This window comes from Manis pentadactyla, chromosome 1 (genome assembly GCF_030020395.1).
Source record: "Manis pentadactyla isolate mManPen7 chromosome 1, mManPen7.hap1, whole genome shotgun sequence".
NCBI lineage: Eukaryota > Metazoa > Chordata > Mammalia > Pholidota > Manidae > Manis > Manis pentadactyla.
The window spans coordinates 139,475,128-139,497,027 of NC_080019.1; positions in this window are offsets into that span (position 1 = coordinate 139,475,128).

Here is a 21,900-nt window from a genome sequence, read left to right on the forward strand (position 1 = left end):
CCACCCATCCTCCCCAGTCCCTTTCCCTTTGGTAACTGTTAGTCCATTCTTGGGTTCTGTGCTTCTGCTGCTGTTTTGTTCCTTCAGTTTTTGCTTTGTTCTGATGCTCCAAGATGAGTGAAATCATTTGGCACTTGTCTTTCTCTGCCTGGCTAATTTCACTGAGCATAATACCCTCTAGCTCCATCCATGTTGTTGCAAATGGTAGGATTTGTTTTTTCTGGCTGAATACTATTCCATTGTGTATGTGTTCCACATCTTCTTTATCCATTCATCTACTGATGGACACTTAGGTTGCTTCCATTTCTTGGCTTTTGTAAATAGTGCTGTGATAAATATAGGGGTGTATGTCTTTTTCAAACTGTGTCCCTGCATTCTTAGAGTAAATTCCTAGGAGTGGAATTCCTGGGTCAAATGGTATTTCTATTTTTAGTTTTTTGAGGAACCTCCATACTGCTTTCCACAATGGTTGAACTAATTTACATTCCCACCAGCAGTGTAGGAGGGTTCCCCTTTCTCCACAACCTCGCCAGTATTTGCTGTTGTTTGTCTTTTGGATGGTAGCTATCCTTACTGGTGTGAGATGATACCTCATTGTGGTTTTAATTTGTAGTTCTCTGATGTTTAGCCATGTGGAGCATCTTTTCATGTGCCTGCTGACCACCTGAATTTCTTCTTTGGAGAAGTGTCTGTTCAGATCCTCCACTCATTTTTTAATTTGATTATTTGTTTTTGTTTGTTGAGGTACGTGAGCTCTTTATAAATTTTGGATGTCAACCCTTTATAGGATATGTCATTTATGAATATATTCATCCATACTGTAGGATGCCTTTTTGTTCTACTGATTATGTCCTTTGCTGAACAGAAACTTTCTAGTTTGATATAGTCCAACTTGATCATTTTTTATTTTGTTTCCCTTGCCTGGGGAGATATGCTCATTGAAGAAGTTGCTCATGTTTATGTCCCAGAGAGTTTTGCCTATGTTTTCTTCCAAGTGTTTTATGGTTTCCTGACTTACATTCAGGTCTTTGATTCATTTCGAGTTACTTTTGTGTATGGATTTAGGCAGTGATCCAGTTTCATTTTCTTACATGTAGGTGTCCAGTTTTGCTAACACCAGCTGTTGAAGAGACTGTCATTTCCCCATTGTATGTCCATGGCTCCTTTATCATATATGAATTGACCATATATGCTTGGGTTAATATCTAGATTCTCTATTCTGTTCCGCTGGTTTATGGGTCTGTTCTTGTGCCAGTAGCAAATTGTCTTGATTACTGTGGCTTTGTACTAGAGCTCGAAGTTGGGAAGCGAGATCCCCCCTGCTTCTCAGGATTTTTTGGCTATTCAGGGTCCTTTGTGGTTCCACATGAATTTTAGAACTATTTGTTCCAGTTTGTTGAAGAATGCTGTTGGTATTTTGATAGCAATTGCATTGAATCTGTAGATTGCTTTAGGCAGGATGGTTATTTTAAGAATATTAATTCTTTCTACCCAAGAGCATGGGATGGATTTACATTTATTAGTGCCCTCTTTAATTTCTCTTAAAACCATCTTGTAGTTTTCAGGGTATAGGTCTTTCACTTCTTTGGTTAGGTTTATTCTTAGGTATTTTATTCTTTTTGATGCAATTGTGAATGGAATTATTTTTTGATTTCTGTCTCTGCTAGTTATGTTAGTCTTGTTAGTGTATAGGAAAGCAACATATTTCTGTGTATTAATTTTGTATCCTGCAACTTTGCTGAATTCAGATATTAGTTCTAATAGTTTTGGAGTGGATTTTTTAAGGGTTTTTTATGTACAATATAATGTCATCTACAAACAGTGATAGTTTAGCTTCTTCCTTGCCAATCTGGATGCCTTTTATTTCTCTGAGTTGTCTGATTTCCATGGCTAGGACCTCCAGTACTACGTGAATAAAAGTGGGGAGAGTGGGCATCCTTGTCTTATTCCCAATCTTAGGTAAAAAGCTTTCAGCTTCTTGCTGTTAAATATGATGTTGCCTGGAGTTTGTCATATATGGACTTTATTATGTTGAAGTACTTGCCCTCTATACCCATTCTGTTGAGAGTTTTTTTTATGAATGGTTGTTAAATTTTTTCAAATGCTTTTTCAGCATCTATGGAGATGATTATGTGGTTTCATCCTTCTTTTTGTTGATGTGGTGGATGATGTTGATGGATTTTCAAATGTTGTATCATTCTTGCATCCGTGAGGTGAATGCCACTTGATCATGATGTATGATCCTCTTAATGTATTTTGAATTTGGTTTTCCTAATACTTTGTTGAGTATTTTTGCATCTATGTTCATCAGGGATATTGGTCTGTAGTTTTCTTTTTTTGTGGTGTTGTTGCCTTATTTTGGTATTAGAGTGATACTGGTTTCATAGAATGAGTTTGGAAGTATTCCCTTCTCTTCTATTTTTTGGAAAACTTTAAGGAGGATGGGTATTAAGTCTTCTTGAAATGTCTGATAAAATTAAGTGGTGAGTCGATCTGCTCTTGGAGTTTTGTTCTTGGGTAGTATTTTGATTACCAATTCAATGTCATTGCCGGTAATTGGTCTGTTTAGATTTTCTGTTTCTTCCTTGGTCAGTCTTGGAAGGTTGTATTTTTCTAGAAAGTTGTCCATTTCTTCTAGGTTATCCAATTTGTTAGAATATAGATTTTCATAATATTCTCTAATAATTCTTTGTATTTCTGTGGTGTCTGTCATTTTACCTTTCTCATTTCTGATTCTGTTTATGCGTGTACATTCTCTTTTTCTCTTAATAAGTCTGGCTAGGGTTATATTTATTTTTTTATTTTCTCAAAGAGCCAGCTCTTGGTTTCATTAAATTTTTCTATTGTTTTATTTTTCTCAATTTTATTTATTTCTTCTTTGTTCTTTGTTATGTCCCTGCTTCTGCTGATTTTGGGCCTCATTTGTTCTTCTTTTTCCAGTTTCAATAATCATGAATTTAGACTATTCATTTGGGATTGTTCTTCCTTCTTTCAATAGGCCTGGATGGCTATATACTTTCCTCTTACAACCACCTTCACTGCATCCTGCAGAGGTTGGGGCTTTGGGCTATTGTTGTCATTTGTCTCCATATATTGCTTGATCTCTGTTTTAATTTGGTCCTTGATCCACTGATTACTTAGGAGCATGTTGTTAAGCCTACATGTGCTTGTTAGCCTTTTTGGTTATTTTGTACAATTTATTTCTAGTTTTATACCTTTGTGATCAGAGAAGTTGGTTAGTACAATTTCAATCTTTTTGAATTTACTGAGTTTCTTTTATATACAAAAGATATGATCTATTCTGGAAAATGTTCTATGTGCACTTGAGAAGAATGTGTATCCTGCTTCTTTTGGGTAGATTGTCCTATGGATGTCTGTTAGGTCCATCTGTTCTAATGTGTTTTTCAGTGCTTCTGTTTTCTTACTTGTGGATCTGTCCTTTGGAGTGAGTGGTGTATTGAAGTCTTCTAAAATGAATGCATTACATTCTATTTCCTCCTTTAATTCTGTTAGTATTTGTTTCACATATGTAAGTGCTCCTGTGTTATGTGCATAGATATTTATAATGGTTATATCCTCTTGTTGGACTGACCCCTTTATCATTATGTAATGTCCTTCTTTGTCTCTTGTTACTTTGTTTGATCTAAAGTCTATTTTGAGTGATACAAGTATTGCAACAGCTGCTTTTTTCTCCCTATTGTTCACATGAAATATCTTTTTCCATCCCTTCACTTTTACTCTGTGTATGTCTTTGGGTTTTTGAAGTGAGTCTCTTGTAGGCAGCATATAGATGGGTCTTACTTTTTTATCCATTCTTTTACTCTGTGTCCTTTCATTGGTTCATTCAGTCCATTTACATTTAGAGTGGTTATTGATAGATATGTACTTATTGCTATTGCACAGTTTGGGTTCATGGTTACCAAAAGCTCAAGGGTAACTTCTTTACTATCTAACTGTCTAACTTAACTCACTTATTTATTTATTTTTTAATTTTTATTTTGGTATCATTAATCTACAATTACATGAAGGACATTATGTTTACTAGGCTCCCCCTTCACCAAGTCCCCCCCTACATCCCCGTTGACCGTCACTGTCCATCAACATAGTAAGATGCTGTAAAATCACTACTTGTCTTCTCTATGTTGCACAGCCCTCCCAGTGCCCCCCTACACTGTACATGCTAATCGTAATGCCCCCTTTCTTTTCTTCCCTCCCTTATTCCTCCCTTCCCACCCATCCTCCCCAGTCCCTTTCCCTTTGGTAACTGTTAGTCCATTCTTGGGTTCTGTGCTTCTGCTGCTGTTTTGTTTCTTCAGTTTTCTTTTGTTCTTATACTCCACATATGAGTGAAATCATTTGGTACTTGTCTTTCTCCGCCTGGCTTATTTCACTGAGCATAATACCCTCTAGCTCCATCCATGTTGTTGCAAATGATAGGATTTGTTTTCTTCTTATGGCTGAATAGTATTCCATTGTGTATATGTACCACATCTTCTTTATCCATTCATCTACTGATGGACATTTAGGTTGCATCCATATTTTTTTTTTTATTGAAGGGTAGTTGACACACAGTATTACATTAGTTTCAGGTGTACAACACAGTGATTCAACATTTATAGACATGATAATTCTAGCTACCAGCTATCACCATACACAGTTGTTAAAATATTTTGACTATATTCCTTATGCTATACATTACATCCTGGTTACTGATTTACTTTACAATTGGAAGTCTGTACTTTTTTTTTTTTTTGAGAGGGCATCTCTCATATTTATTGGTCAAATGGTTGTTAACAACCATAAAATTCTGTATAGGGGAGTCAATGCTCAATGCACAATCATTAATCCACCCCAAGCCTAATTTTCATCAGTCTCCAATCTTCTGAAGCATAACGAACAAGTTCTTACATGGAGAACAAATTCTTAAATAGTGAATAAGTTACATGGTGAACAGTACAAGGGCAGTCATCACAGAAACTTTCAGTTTTCTCATGCATTATGAACTCTAAACAGTCAGTTCAAATATGAATATTCATTTGATTTTTATACTTGATTTATATGTGGATACCACATTTCTCTATTATTATTATTTTTAATAAAATGCTGAAGTGGTAGGTAGATGCAAGATAAAGGTAGAAAACATATTTTAGTGTTGTAAGAGAGCAAATGTAGATGATCAGGTGTGTGCCTGTAGACTATGTGTTAATCCAAGCTAGACAAGGGTAATAAAACATCCACAGATGCAGAAGATTTCTCTCAAAACAGGGGGGGTGAGGTTCTAAGCCTCACCTCTGTTGATCCCCAATTTCTCACCTGATGGCCCCCCTGTGACTGTGCCTGTCTTAGGTTGTTCCTCCCTTGAGGAATCTTACCGTCTCTGGCTAACCAGTCATCTTCCGGGGCCATACAGGGAAATGTAAAGTTGGTAAGTGAGAGAGAAGCCTTATTGTTTGAAAAGGTTAGCTTTTTACTTCTTTGCATATTTATGCCCTGTGGCTTCTATGCCCAGCATTTGTCTTGAGGTATCTTTACCACTTGGAAGAATTATGAAACTCGGTAAATTCGATACGGGGCACGAATTCTACTTAAGGGTTGTAATTAGGAAGGAAGAAGAAAAGCTATAGAAGTAGCAGGTGGAAGAAAACATGGGTAGATTGATTATTTCTTTGACATATCTTCTTGTAGAGTAACTTCAGCATGTATAGGTTTTAAACTACTAATTAAATTGCTCACACACATTAACATAATAGGAGTACAGTTACATCACCAAAGCATACCTGTAATTACCAGCCATCTCCAGTGAAACCAAGAAAACCAGTTAGGCACCTTAAGCATTTGTGAAAACTTATCTATGATATGGTGGATATTGTCCAACTGAACTTCAACAGTCTGAGAGAAATCAGACAAATTAAAACAACCCATTCCTGGGGATTGTTCACATCCCATATGTTCTTTTAACAGTAGATAGTCTGTAGTTGTAAGATTTTGGAGTGCTACAATTGGCACTTCTCCTAATTCTTGGTTGAGTTCCAACAGTATAGATCCAGTCAAATTTGTTGTTTTACTGTCTGCACAGGCCAGCTTAGATATCTCCTTATTCATTCCCATGGCATATCCAGGAACTGGTGGGATGAGTGCATCTACAGCTGTAGCAGCGTGTGGATCTTTGTTGGGGTTTTTTGATGATCATCTTCTGGTATGAGTCTTCCAGAGAGTGCTGATGTTGGAAGTTCTTTTTCATATCGTATCTTAGTTCATTTTCTGGGTAGCCAAATTAGGCTTTGATCCTCTGTATAAACACAAACAGACCCTTTGCCTACACTTTTATATGCCCTTTATACCACTGGGTAGAACTCATTGGAGGTCACCACACAGGAACTGCTTTTTGTTTGTTTGTTTGTTATCATTAATCTACATTTACATGACGAATATTATGTTTACTAGGCTCTCCCCTATACCAGGTCCCCCCTATAAACCCCTTTACAGTCACTGTCCATCAGAATAGCAAAATGTTGTAGAATCACTACTTGTCTTCTCTGTGTTGTACAGCCCTCCCTTTTCTCCCACCCCCCCATGCATGCTAATCTTAATACCCCCCTTCTTCTTCCCCCACCTTATCCCTCCCTACCCACCCATCCTCCCCAGTCCCTTTCCCTTTGGTACCTGTTAGTCCATTCTTGAGCTTTGTGATTCTGCTGCTGTTTTGTTCCTCCAGTTTTTCCTTTGTTCTTATACTCCACAGATGAGTGAAATCATTTGGTATTTCTCTTTCTCCGCTTGGCTTGTTTCACTGAGCATAATACCCTCCAGCTTCATCCATGTTGCTGCAAATGGTAGGATTTGCCCTTTTCTTATGGCTGAGTAATATTCCATTTTGTATATGTACCACATCTTCTTTATCCATTCATCTATCGATGGACATTTAGGTTGCTTCCAATTCTTGGCTATTGTAAATAGTGCTGCAATAAACATAGGGGTGCATCTGTCTTTCTCAAACTTGATTGGTGCATTCTTAGGGTAAATTCCTAGGAGTGGAATTCCTGGGTCAAATGGTAAGTCTGTTTTGAGCATTTTGATGTACCTCCATACTGCTTTCCACAATGGTTGAACTAATTTGCATTCCCAACAGCAGTGTAGGAGGGTTCCCCTTTCTCCACAACCTCGCCAACATTTGTTGTTGTTTGTCTTTTGGATGGTAGCCATCCTTACTGGTGTGAGGTGATATCTCATTGCGTTTTTAATTTGCATTTCTCTTATGACAAGCGATGTGGAGCATCTTTCTTCTGTCTGTTGGCCATCTGAATTTCTTCTTTAGAGAACTGTCTATTCAGCTCCTCTGCCCATTTTTTAATTGGATTATTTGTTTTTTGTTTGTTGAGGTGTGTGAGCTCTTTATATATTTTGGATGTCAAGCCTTTATCGGATCTGTCATTTACAAATATATTCTCCCATACTGTAGGATACCTTTTTGTTCTATTGATGGTGTCCTTTGCTGTACAGAAGCTTTTCAGCTTGATATAGATCCATTTGTTCACTTTTGCGTTTGTTTCCCTTGCCCGGGAAGATATGTTCAAGAAGAGGTCACTCATGTTTCTGTCTAAGAGATTTTTGCTTATGTTTTTTTCTAAGAGTTTTATGGTTTCATGACTTACATTCAAGTCTTTGATCCATTTCGAATTTACTTTTGTGTATGGGGTTAGACAGTGATCCACTTTCATTCTCTTACATGTAGCTGTACAGTTTTGCCAGCACCATCTGTTGAAGATCTGTCATTTCCCCATTGTATGTCCATGGCCCCTTTATCAAATATGAGTTGATCATATATGTTTGGGTTAAGTTTCGGAGTCTCTATTCTGTTCCATTGGTCTGTGGCTCTGTTCTTGTGCCAGTACCAAATTGTCTTGATTACTGTGGCTTTGGAGTAGAGCTTGAAGTTGGGGAGTGAGATCCCCCCCCACTTTATTCTTCCTTCTCAGGATTGCTTTACCTATTCGGGGTCTTTGGTGTTTCCATATAAATTTTTGAACTAATTTTCCAGTTCATTGAAGAATGCTGTTGGTAGTTTGATAGGGATTGTATTGATTCTATATATTGCTTTGGACAGGATGGCCATTTTGACAATATTAATTCTTCCTAGCCATGAGCATGGGATGAGTTCCATTTGTTAGTGACCTCTTTGATTTCTCTTAAAAGTGTCTTATAGTTTTCAGGGTATAGGTCTTTCACTTCAATGGTTAGGTTTATTCCTAGGTATTTTATTCTTTTTGATGCTATTGAGAATGGAATTGTCTTCCTGATTTCTCTTTCTATTAGTTTATTGTTAGTGTATACGAAAGCCACAGATTTCTGTGTGTTAATTTTGTATCCTGCAACTTTGCTGAATTCCAATATTAGCTCTAGTAGTTTTGGAGTGGAGTCTTTAGGGTTTTTTATGTACAATATCATGTCATCTGCAAATAGTGACAGTTTGACCACTTCTTGACCAATCTGGATTCCTTGTATTTCTTTGTTTTGTCTAATTACCGTGGCTAGGACCTCCAGTACTATGTTGAATAGCAGTGGGGAGAGTGGGCATCCCTGTCTTGTTCCCGATCGCAGAGGAAAAGCTTTCAGCTTCTTGCTCTTCAGTATGATGTTGGCTGTGGGTTTATCATATATGGCATTTATTATGTTGAGGTACTGGCCCTCTATATCCATTTTCTTAATTTTTATCATGAATGGATGTTGAATTTTATCGAATGCTTTTTCAGCATCTATGGAGATGATCATGTGGTTTTTGTCTTTCTTTTTGTTGATGTGGTGATGTTGATGGATTTTCGAATGTTGTACCATCCTTGCTTCCCTGGGATGAATCCCACTTGGTCTTGGTGTAAGATCCTTCTGATGTATTTTTGAATTCGGTTTGCTAATATTTTGTTGAGTATTTTTGCATCTACGTTCATCAGGGATATTGGTCTGTAGTTTTCTTTTTTGTTGGGGTCTTTGCCTGGTTTTGGTATTAGGGTGATGTTATGTTGGCTTCATAGAATGAGTTTTGGTGTATTCCCTCCTCTTCTATTTTTTGGAAAACTTTAAGGAGAATGGGTATTACGTCTTCTCTGTATGTCTGATAAAATTCCGAGGTAAATCCATCCGGCCTGGGGGTTTTTTTCTTTGGTAGTTTTTTGATTACCACTTCAGTTTCGTTGCTGGTAATTGGTCTGTTTAGATTTTCTGTTTCTTTCTGGGTCAGTCTTGAAAGGTTGTATTTTTCTAGGAAGTTGTCCATTTCTCCTAGGTTTCCCAGCTTCTTAGCATATAGGTTTTCATAGTATTCTCTAATGATTCTTTGTATTTCTGTTGGGTCCGTCGTGATTTTTCCTTTCTTGTTTCTGATTCTGTTGATTTGTGTTGACACTCTTTTCCTCTTAATAAGGCTGGCTAGAGGCTTATCTATTTTGTTTATTTTCTCGGAGAACCAGCTCTTGGTTTCATTGATTTTTGCTATTGTTTTATTCTTCTCAATTTTATTTATTTCTTCTCTGATCTTTATTATGTCCCTCCTTCTGCTGACCTTGGGCCTCATTTGTTCTTCTTTTTCCAATTTCGATAATTGTGACATTAGACCATTCCTTTGGGATTGTTCTTCCTTCTTTAAATATGCCTGGATTGCTATATACTTTCCTCTTAAGACTGCTTTTGCTGTATCCCCCAGTAATTGGGGATTTGTGTTGTTGTTGTCGTTTGTTTCCATATATTGCTGGATCTCCATTTTGATTTGGTCATTGATCCATTGATTATTTAGGAGTGTGTTGTTAAGCCTCCATGTGTTTGTGAGCCTTTTTGCTTTCTTTGTACAGTTTATTTCAAGTTTTATGCCTTTGTGGTCTGAAAAGTTGGTTGGTAGGATTTCAATCTTTTGGAATTTTCTGAGGCTCTTTTTGTGGCCTAGTATGTGGTCTATTCTGGAGAATGTTCCATGTGCACTTGAGAAGAATGTGTATCCTGTTGCTTTTGGATGTAGAGTTCTGTAGATGTCTATTAGGTCCATCTGTCCTAGTGTGTTGTTCAGTGCCTCTGTGTCCTTACTTATTTTCTGTCTGATGTATCTGTCCTTTGGAGTGAGTGGTGTGTTGAAGTCTCCCAGAATGAATTCATTGCATTCTATTTCCTCCTTTAATTCTGTTAGTATTTGTTTCACATATGTTGGTGCTCCTGTATTGGGTGCATATATATTTATAATGGTTATATCCTGTTGTTGGACTGAGCCCTTTATCTTTATGTAATGTCCTTCTTTATCTTTTGTTACTTTCTTTATTTTGAAGTCTATTTTGTCTGATACTAGTATTGCAACACCTGCTTTTTTCTCTCTGTTGTTTGCATGAAATATCTTTTCCATCCCTTGACTTTAAGTCTGTGCATGTCTTTAGGTTTGAGGTGAGTCTCTTGTAAGCAGTATATGGATGGGTCTTGCTTTTTTATCCATTCTATTACTCTGTGTCTTTTGATTGGTGCATTCAGTCCATTTACATTTAGGGTGATTATTGAAGGGTATGAATTTATTGCCATTGCAGTCTTTAGGTTTGTGGTTACCAAAGGTTTAAGGTTAGCTTCTTTACTATCTTACTGTCTAACTTAACTCGCTTATGGAGCTATTATAAACATGGTCTGATGATTCTTTATTTCTCTCCCTTCTTATTCCTCCTCCTCCCTTCTTCATATGTTGGGTGTTTTGTTCTGTGCTCTTTTTAGGAGTGCTCCCATCTAGAGCAGTCCCTGTAAGATGCCCTGTAGAGGTGGTTTGTGGGAGAAATTTCCCTCAACTTTTGCTTGTCTGGGAATTGTTTGATCCCTCCTTCATATTTAAATGATAATCGTGCTGGATACAGTAATATTGGGTCGTGTACCTTGTTTCATTGCATTAGGTATATCATGCCATTCTCTTCTGGCCTGTAGGGTTTCTGTTGAGAAGTCTGAAGATAGCCTGATGGGTTTTCCTTTGTAGGTGACCTTTTTTTTCTCTCTGGCTGCCTTTAATACTTTGTCCTTGTCTTTGATCTTTGCCATTTTAATTATTATGTGTCTTTGTGTTGCCCTCTCTGGATCCCTTGTCGTGGGAGTTCTGTGTACCTCTGTGATCTGAGAGGCCATTTCCTCCCCTAGTTTGGGGAAGTTTTCATCAATTATTTCCTCAAAGACACTTTCTATCCCTTTTTCTCTCTTCTTCTTCTGGTACCCCTATAATGCGGATATTGTTCCATTTCCATTAGTCACACAGTTGTCTTAAAATTCTTTCATTCCTGGAGATCCTTTTATCTCTCTCTGCATCAGCTTCTGTGCATTCCTGTTCTCTGTTTTCTAGTCCATTAATGGTCTCTTGCATCTCATCCATTCTGTTTTGAAGTCCTTCCATATGTTGTTTTATTTCTGTATTCTGCCTCCTTAGTTCTTGCATATTTCTCCTGAAGTCCATCAGCATGGTTATGACTTTTGTTTTGAATTATTTTTCAGGAAGACTGGTTAAATCTATCTCCCCAGGTTCCTTCTCAGGGGAAGATGTAGAAGATGTCGAAGCTTTCTGGGTTAGTCTTGTCTGGATCAAATTTTTTTGCCTTTTCTTTTCATGTTGATAGGTGCAATGGTGAGCTATTGACTTTCTGTCAGCTGGCTCTCCACTTTCTTCTGGCCTTTCTTTACTGGGACAACTGTGACCCCTCGTGGCTCGTGTTGGGCAATTGCGTGTAGACTGCGTCTCTGTATCTTGCCCGGCCGGTATGGAGGAAGCTCCCTTGCTGTGGGCATGGCCAGCCTCAGGCTGCTGCTCTGCTATGGCGGGGCCCTGGAGGGGTAATGGACGGCGGGCTATTTGGCTGTTTACCTCCATGAGGGGTCTCAGAGCTGTTGCCCAGGGGTTAGTGCGCCCGGAGTTCCCTGGAATTTCCAGCTGCTCGACTGTGACCCTGGATGCTTCCTTCCAGCTGTGTCATCCCTGACCCTTTAAGACTTTCAAAAAGCACTTGCTTTTCTTTGTCACAGGGGTGCCGGCTTCAGGACCCACTCAAAAATCTTGCTGCCCTGTTTCCCTAGTTTCCAGCACCCCACACGTGCACTGTGTGTCTGCGCTCTGGTCCGCATGGCTAGGGCTGGGTGATTAGCAGTCCTAGGCTCCCTCTCCCTCCCCGCTCCAATTCCTCTCCTCCCTCTGGGAGCTGGGGTTAGGGGCGCTCGGGTCCCGCTGCTCTTTGAATTGTATCTTACCCCTTTCACCAGGTGCTGGGTTCTCGCAGGTGTGGATGCAGTCTGGCTGTTGTCCTGTGTCTTCTGTTCTCTCTTTTAGGATTAGTTGTATTTGTTGTATTTTCAAAAATATATATTTTTGGGAGGAGATTCCCACTGTCCTACTCACGCTGCCATCTTGGCTCCATCACCTTAACTCACTTATTACGCTATTATAAACACAATCTGATAGTTCTTTATTTCTGTCCCTTCTTTTACTTCCTCTTTCACTCTTTATATGTTAGGTGTTTTATTCTACTATTTTTCATTTCTCTTGACTGATTTTTGTGGATAGGTGATTTTATTTTGCATTTAGTTCATATAGGTTGGTTTACTTTCTTTGCTTTGTTTTTATTTTCTCTGGTGACAGCTATTTAGCCTTAGGAGCACTTCCATCTAGAGGATTCCCTTTAAAATACACTGTAGAGATGGTTTGTGGGAGGCAAAGTGCCTCAACTTTTGGAATTGTTTAGTCCTTCTTTCAAATTTAACTATAATATTGCTCAACACAGTTCTTGGTTTGAGGCCCTTCTGTTTCATTGCACTGAATGTATCATGCCATTCCATTCTGGCCTGTAAAGTTTCTGTTGAGAAGTCTGATGATCGCCTGATGGGTTTTCCTTTTCATGTGAATTTTTTTCTATCTGTGGTTGCTTTTAATACTCTGTCTTTGTCTTTGATCTTTGCCATTTTATGTCTCAGTGTTGTCCTCCTTGGGTCCCTTATGTAGGGATATCTGTGGACTTCCATGGTCTGAGAGACTATTTCCTTCCCCAGATTGGCAAATTTTTCAGCAATTATTTCTTCAAAGACACTTTCTGTCCCTTTTTCTCTCTCTTCTTCTTCTGGTACCCCTATCATGTGAATAGTATTCCCTTTGGATTGGTCACACAGTTTTTTTTAATATTCTTTCATTCCTAGGGATCCTTTTTTCTATCTCTGCCTCAACTTCTCTGTATTCCTGTTCTCTGATTTATATTCCATTATCAGTGTCTTCCGCCTCATCCAGTGTGCTCTTTAATACTTCCATTGTTCATTTCCTTTCTGTTATCTCCTGAAATTCATCTCTTAACTCTTGCATAGTTCTCTGTATCTCCATCAGCATGCTTAGGACTTTTATTTTGAATTGTTTTTCAGGAGGATTGGTGATTTCAGTCTCACCAAGCCCTTTCTCTGGTGATAGGAGTATTTTGGTTCTGAACAAGGTTCTCCTGCCTTTTCATGGTGATGGGAGTGATCGCTGGCTAGTGGAACATGTGTCAGCTGGGAGACCAAAGTCCCTTCTTGTTTTCTGGCCATGTTGCCCATCTCGGCTTCCTGTGCCAGTCAACTGCACAGAGGAGCAGCCTCTCAGTTAATCCCCTCAGCTGCCATGGGTGGGGTGGCCCTTCGGATGGCCTAGGGCACTGGTGGGGGTTGCAGGCAAGCAGTGCATGTTTGTTGCTTGAACAAAGCCCCTTTGTGCCTTTTGGACCCTACACTAGTCTCCACTGTCTGTGCCAGTCAACTGCACTCAGGGAGAAGCCTCTGTGTTAAGTTGTGTGGTTGCTGTAGGCAGGGCTGCTCCCAGGCTGTTCTGCAGCAATGGCCGGTCAGCCAGTTTGCTTGCAGTGCTGGTGGCGGGGAAAGAATGGCAGGCTACTTATTGTCATGAGGGTCCTTGGAGCTGCGTTGCCACCCAGGGTGTTAGGGCGCCTGAAGTTTCTCAAAGTTCCCAGCCTGCTGGGCTGAGTGTGCCAGGACGATTTTGTCCACCTGTTAAACTCTTGCCCCTTTAATACTTTTAAAGCATCTGCTTTTCTTTTGTCCCAGGGCAGCCAGCTATGGGAACCTGTTCATAGTCTTAGTCTTGGATTTTGCTTTTCCACTCCTCTAATATCCAGAGCACCATGCAATGTGTGTCTGTGGTTCCTGGGCAGATTACTAGGGCTGGTTATTTAGCTGTCTTGTTCTTCCACTCCCTCCCTGCTCTGACTCTTTTCCTTCCACCAGGGAGCTGGGGTCAGGGTAGTGCTCAGGTCCTTCCAGGTCACAGCTTTGTACCTTACCCTTTTCCATGAGATGTTGGGTTCTTTCAGATGTAGCCTGGCTGGGGCACTGTATCTTCTGGTCACTCTTTTAGAAATAGTTGTATTTCCTGTATTTTCAAATATATATGGCTTTGAAAGGAGATTTCTGCCACCCTACTTACGCCACCATCTTGAGAATCTCCCTAGTTTGTATTTTGTTATTATTTTATATTCTTATTATCAGTTTTTATTGTGTTGCATTTCACAATTGCTAATTTTCCTCTAAGTATACCAATGGCAGGCATTTCTGTAGTACTCACTATGTACCAGTTACTATTCCAAAATCTTTAGATGTTTTAACTCATTCAGTTCTCATAACAATTATGAAGAAGTTATTATTTATTCCTTCATTTTATACACAAGGGAACTGAAGCTCAGAGAAGTTCACATAATGGGCAAGGCTAGGAAGTTGGCTTTGAACTCTAGTAGTCTTTGAACAGGCCAATTCAGTCCATTGGCCTAATCACTATGCTACACAGCCTATATATATAAGATGTAGATATTCCTACAGTGGTGCATGTTTGATTTGTTAATCTTTTGCAGTAAATTCATGCTTTTTACATACAGCTCCCTATTGCTTAGGTCCAGAGTTTGGGAGCTTTAAGTATGTAATTCACTAATAGATGAATTGGAGTTTTTCACTTTCTTTCCCCTTATGCTTTTCCAAATTGCTTTCTGCTGGCTTCTCACATCTTTAATTCTGATCCAGTGCCTTGACTTTACTCCAGAACCTAGATATTAATGGCTTCAGTAGAGAAATAGTAACCAGTCTAGCTTTCCTGAAATTGTGGAGGAGTCATTTTTTTCTCCTAGATATCCTGTATTACATAGATTTTTAACTAGTAATCAATGAAGAGGCAGTATTTCTTTATTCTTGTCTCTCCCTTTCTTGATGCTACTTACTCCTAGATATTTTCTGTCAAACCATACACGGATTTAAATGGATCTCTGTCTTTAATGAACCATTAGAAATCATTAGCACCTACTCTTTACCAGGTCAGTGCACCTGGCCATCACTTAGAGGTCTTAGATATAGTGAGGCTTTAGATCCTATTTGTGTTGGTTGAACTTGTTGCCCTGTATCTCTGCTATGATATGAAGTGACAGAATAAGAATACTGTTTGTGTATCTCAAAGCTAAAATCAGAGCTATGGTAGGGATCATCCAATTAAAGTCAACATTGCTTGTTGCAATTTACACCTATTGATATGTTAACATCTACTTCAACAGCATTGCCTGTCACTTTCCACTTTAGGCTGCATTCTCAACTGTCACAAAGGAGAAAGCATGATTCTTAATTCCTTTCTTCTGTTTTATGTTCTTCCACAAGGCTGCTACTCATTTTACATTTAGATGTGTTAAATCATTTTCCCTATTTGCTTCTAGATATCTTGTTCCATCTTTCCTTTACTCCGATAAAGATATTTAACTGAAAAAGTAGATTGGTGGTATTGATAGTTAAAAAAGCAAACTATTAATCATATGTAATCTTGCTAATTTGTAAGAAAGTGCTAGACTGGGATATTGAGATAAGGTATCTGTGCTATGATAATTCCAAGAATATAAATGATATTATATTTAATAAAATTTTCTCATGTAACCAATTTTGCAGAAATTCTGAGTTACAGCTAGAATGTAATGAAATCTATAAAGGGCTACATGTTTAGCAGACAGAATAATTACACTGTAAATCCACACTTACCCTTATGAATGTCATGAACACACTGTATTGTTAACATTGTCGTAGCCAGTCATAGCCAGACCTATCAAATATGTTCAAATGAATAATAATGCAATAGAAAATTATTAAAGTATTACTGACATTTTGCTTTCATCTGCAATATATAGGTTCTTGAAAACTGTTCATTGTTCAGTCATATCCTCTCTGATTCTCATTGACTTGATGAGTATGAATATGTGAGCTATTTGTTTAGGTAGTGGGTTAATGGTAAATAAAACATAGTCACACCCTTAAAAAACATTATAGTGGAAGAAAAATATTAAACAGTTATTGAACTATATATTGATGATATTCAAAAAATTTTTACCTACTCATTTTCTATGATTCAATCTGATGTTGTAAATGGAATAAAATAACCATCACGATAGAAATACAAGCTATCCTCAAAGAGCAAAAAAAGAAAAATTAACCAAAGGGGCTGAAAACAATTACATAGAAGAGGTGAATTTGAAGAATGCCTTCAATAATTTGACAATTAGATATAGAATGCCTGTAGAAAGTATACTATTTTATTCCTTTGTTGGGTTTTCTTCACTTGTACCCAGTTAGTATATGTTTTGGCATCTTTACATGGAGTCAGTTCTATGAACACATCAGTGAGAATGGAGGCAGGAAGCCCTGAGGCAGTACTGGACTACGGGCTGAAAATGAAAATGAACATTGGCCATTGACACAGTGTCTTATTGACAGGTTCCCTGACAGTGTTAATGACTTATTGTGGTGCTGTTTGGCTGGATGACACAAAACAGAATGACGACAGTGACAGTGGTATGTTGGTGTTTAATAACCGGCTTTCCAGATGTGGGGAAGTCCTGATTTGTATCTTTTGCCATGATCCAAAGCCAATTTTAAGCTACTACCTGATGGCATGAGAGGTAGAGCTGGGAAAAGATGTGCGCATTCAGCTCTGGAAAGCCAGGTCAGTGTGAGCTGGCCCCAGAGCACTTGCAGTGGTGGGTACTTTTCCTTGAAGTACAGAAACATATTGATGTAGGGCAGGGACAGGAGACAAGCATCATGATTAATTTTCCAAAAAGCTGAGATATAAACAGTATAGTAAGAACAGGAAGGATTCCATCTTAAAGCTAAAATTTCTTTTTAAAAAACAGGAAGTTAGGAGGTAAGATTCCTAATATGTTCTTGAACAAACAGACAATAACTAAACCACTTTGGATCCAGGGCAGGTGGACTTGATTGATATGTTCCCTGAAGGAAGCTGCTATCCTGGAGAGGAACCAACCAATTTCTTGTGTTAAATTCATTCTGCAGAATCACTTGGAGGACTGATAATAGAAGAGAAGACACCTAGAGTCTCTCACAGGGGATAAGCATTTTGAGACTACTTTATAAGTGGCCCTTTGTCACATTCCTGAAAAATCCTTGAAAGAGAGAACCCCCAGCCTTTCAGTGAGCTCCTTTCTGAGCATGCGTGCACTTTTCTTTCTTTAAGTAAGTACCTTTTAAATAAAGCTTTCTCACTGCTCAATGTAATTGCGTTTTGTCTCTGCACTCTTCCAGTGGTGAACATCTTTGTTTCTTTGCTATTTCATTCTATTTCCAAGTCTTCACTTAGCCTCTGCTTTACTCCTGGTAAGTAGGGAGGCACTGCTGAGAACTCAGATTTGGGCCTGCAAGTTCCCATTGCCTGAGTGACCCAGAAGGAACTGCAGCTGCATGACCTATCTGCTCTTAGTAGCTAGCCTGACTGCAAATGTTTCTTTGAAAAGTTCTTGGAACACAATCTCACTCCGTCCTGTGCTCTGTGGCTCCCCCAAATCCTGATGTGGTAGAGGGCTAATACCCCTGTGCCGTGCAGATCTAAGCAGACACAGGACATCAGGTGACCCTGACTTTAGGGGATGGCAAGGGAATCTGTCCCAGGCCAAGAACTTTCCCTCTTTCTCTCTGCACTTACCTGTTCGCTGCTGCCTCCAAGGCAGCTGCCATTCATCTCTACTCTCACTTCAGTGAATTCCTTCCTTACTACCCTCTTCTGACCTGCTCGAGAACTCTTCCTCATTCAGAGTCAAGATCCGTCCCCCGATCCAGGTTAAAGTTTCACCTGGTGCCGAGGGAGAGACCTCCCAGACGCAACTGCCTGGCAACAATATGATCCCTGGTTGAGAGCATTTTCAAGTTCACGGATGCCATTCAATCTGACCAGTAAACCCTGTCAGATTTATGATGATCTTTTCCAAGATCTATCTAAAACACTTGTCCGGAGACTCCCCCAGAATTACTTTTTGCCGCAGAAGACCATTTATTTACCTCTTGGTATGCCACAGATTTTATACCTCTTCTCCTTGCCAGGCCCCAACCAAAAACAAAACAAAAACAAAAAACCCAACTATTCTTTTGTTCATTATCAATGGATGCATTTAAAAAGTAAATTGTTTATATTTTTTACTTGTAATAAAAATAACATGTATTTTAGATTTCCAGAACTGTTTGGATGTTCAGTGCTTGCTCCATTCTAGAAAGTAGTAATTAATTTTTCAAAAAGGATATTGTTTATCTTTTTAGTGAAAATTGAAGAATTTTCTTTAGGGACATCCTTCTTAGTTATTACATGACAGAGAAGACATCTACAGAAATTTAAATAGAAAACAATTGTAATTTAAATCCACTAAACATTTATTTTCTAAGCTGTCAATTTGAGCCACAATGAAAAGAAGTATAAAGACTAACAGTTGCTATTGTCAGATGTCAGCTTAACCTTAGTTACTACATTGACATCTTTTCAAACCTCTTAGTAGAAGCAGCTATGGTACTTCCTTTATCTAGTTACTAATCAGATCTATTTATTCAGGTCTTGTTGAAAAAACAAAATTTGCATGACAAGATTTCTCCATCTCAGAAAAGTGCTGTATACTTCAGTTCCCTCTTGCTAGGGAGTGAGTTTGAGAAGGGAAATCTCAAAAACGTGTATCAGACTTCTCTTGGCCTTCACCATACCAAGACTTTTTTCTCTTTTATTTAGACTTTGTGATATTCAGATTCCTTTTGATCCTTATCAATGCAGATGTATGTGTCTGTGCAAAGATCTGATTCTGATAATCTCCTCCTAACCCTTGCCTTTGTTTTAGATAAGTGCCCAGACTAAGGCTATATAACCTGAATAATGTAGTTTTCTTTTTTGTCCCATCTGTTCCATCCGCAAATGTTTAAAATACCTCCAGGTTTCTTTTAAAAACACATATCCATTAACATAGCATCATTTTATAGCCCTGAACCATTTAGGCAGCACTTCACAAAGTGGTGTTGATCACTTGCTGATGCCAGGTGCTCATTTTTTGTAACTTTGACCACCCACCTTCCTCCCTCTGTTTCCATTTTACTTGTTTTATATGTAAGTCTGTGTTTGAAGATGTGTTGAACTCTGCCATGGGCAAAGCCTGTTGTGCTATAAGAGGGCTAAGGCTATGGAAAGATATTGCTGCTAACCTAATGCCTCCAATCAAGTGATAGAACTTGGTAAATGTCACTTTTGGACTTACGTGACATTCAGGTGAATCAAAAGAGGAAAAGCCAAAGGAACATGGACCTCAGGCACTGTCTGGTGCTCTAAAGCTGGTTGCTCTATAAGTGCTTTCAACACAGACGCTGTTCTTGGGAAAAGGATACAGCAAGGCCCACTCCCCTCCCCAATATCACAATTCTATTCTTTCCCCAAACCCTTCCTTTCCCCTATTCATTTTGTCATTTTACTTTGTCCTTGACGAACTCTTTCCCTTTTCTTGTCTTCTGTAATAGTATTTTCCTGGCTTTAATTTACACTTTATATTTGACAGCATGGTGGCTTTATAATCTCACTTTATAGTATCCACATGAAGAGAGCTATCTTCTGAGACCTCTTGTTAAACTCACTGCTTGATCCCCTCTCCTTCACCTTCATAATTTGACCCCAGATTTCCTTTCTTTGCATGTCTCAACTTCATGCAAACACCAGCTAAAAAACTGTCCAGAGAGCTATAAGTATGTTTGTTGAGAAAGAAGAATTTTAGCTGAATGATCATCTGGTTTTTTTTCCTCCCAGGAAAACTCTCTGAAGGCAGACTGGGCTCCAACATACTTGATGAGCTGGTTTTGACAATGTAAAGATAAATAGTGTCGTATCCACTACAACAGCCATCTCTCCCTAGAATCTGCATTGGGAACCGCTTCATTCCAGGGCATTCCTGATTGGTTTTCTTGAATGGAGTGTTGCTGTTGGCAATGTGATGTAGTGAAGCCTCGCATCTATGTTTATACTTCCTAAAATATTATCTGAAGAAAAATTCTCCCTTTAAGGAGGATTTAAAAAATAACTTTCTTTTTTCTTAAAGGCCAATTCTCACTACTGAGACAAGTCTCAAAATTTTAGAATGTGCCATATCCATACCATTATATTTTCATAGCCATTTATCCACTCAATAAATATTACTGTGCTGGACATTTACATCTGAAAGAATACTGAGTCATGATTCCTCTAGGTTATTATACACAGGAAGTTATTATACAGTACAATAAGGGCTGGTTATAAATTGCTAAGGGAACCCGTAAGAAAGACACCTAGAGGGCAGGTGGCAAAACATGTGATCTGATTGAATGACTTATATTTAGGTCTTACAGAGCAGAAAAGAGTGAAAAATGCCTGCTTTTTGCAAAAGCAATGCCATTCAAAGGGATACACCAGATTAACATGCTGCTGCTTGCAAAGTTCTTTGGTTTGAAATATTTGTTGAATGGATGAATGCAACCTATTATTTTAATTGTTCCATTTAGTTTAAGAGCATAATCAAAAGTAATTTTGTCCTCTGCCTTATCCTGAGAATGCAACAAGCATTTAATTCCAGGATATAGTGATATGTTAGTGGCTTTTCAAAGTTGAGTATATAAATGTTACATTCAGATTTGTGTTTTGACTCCAGGTAAAAGGAGTCAAAAGCAATCTAATTTGATTATTAGCATTGTGCTTTAGGTGATTGGATGCCACTTGATCAGAAGAGAGGAATTAAGTTGATTTGACAGCCCTCCAATTTTGCTTTTACTGTTATTGATTCATTGAATCCAGGCTTTTCTATTCAAGGCTTGCTCTTGAAAAAGGCAATGATGGGCACATTGCAGGCTAATCACATTTCATTGTCCATTTTCTGTGGGTAATGATAAATTTCACTACCCAGATCAATTTTGGTCTAATTTCCTCTAATAGAATACAACCTAAAGAAGACTGTTAGATTAAAAGCAGTTTCTCTTACAAGATATATTAAAATGGGAAAATAAACTAGAGGCATTTTGCTTTTTGGTTTAGATTTTATATGAGGTAAACTATCAAAATAATCAGAGCTCAGGGTAGTGTGGGAGTCTAGAAAAAAAAAGATCATTTTCATGATTAATTCAAGAAGTTGTTGAGAGAACCATATGTATTTAAAAATTGGAGGAATTTTAAATACTATTAAAGTTAGTCTCTTCATGCCTCAAAAACTGTCAAATTCATATGGACTAGTGTATGAAATGCAAATTGTTCTAGGCTAATTTCTACATATTTTGACAATTTATCATGCAACATGCCCTCTTATATTTGTGCTAGCAAATAAATGGTATATTTTATCCAGAATATATGATCACATATTATAATATTTACATATTTAAATGGACCTTATAGTTAGCTTTTCAGTGTTTGTATTTTTTTAGGCCTCTGTGCTTTCAATTAATAAATTAGAAATATACTCACTTGGCAAAATGCACAGTGAATTGTGTGAGAGGGTTATTATGGTGCATATTCCCATAAGCCAATTATGTTTGTAGATTGTGGAGATTGTGATGAACTCAACCCATAGTGATACATGCAATTAA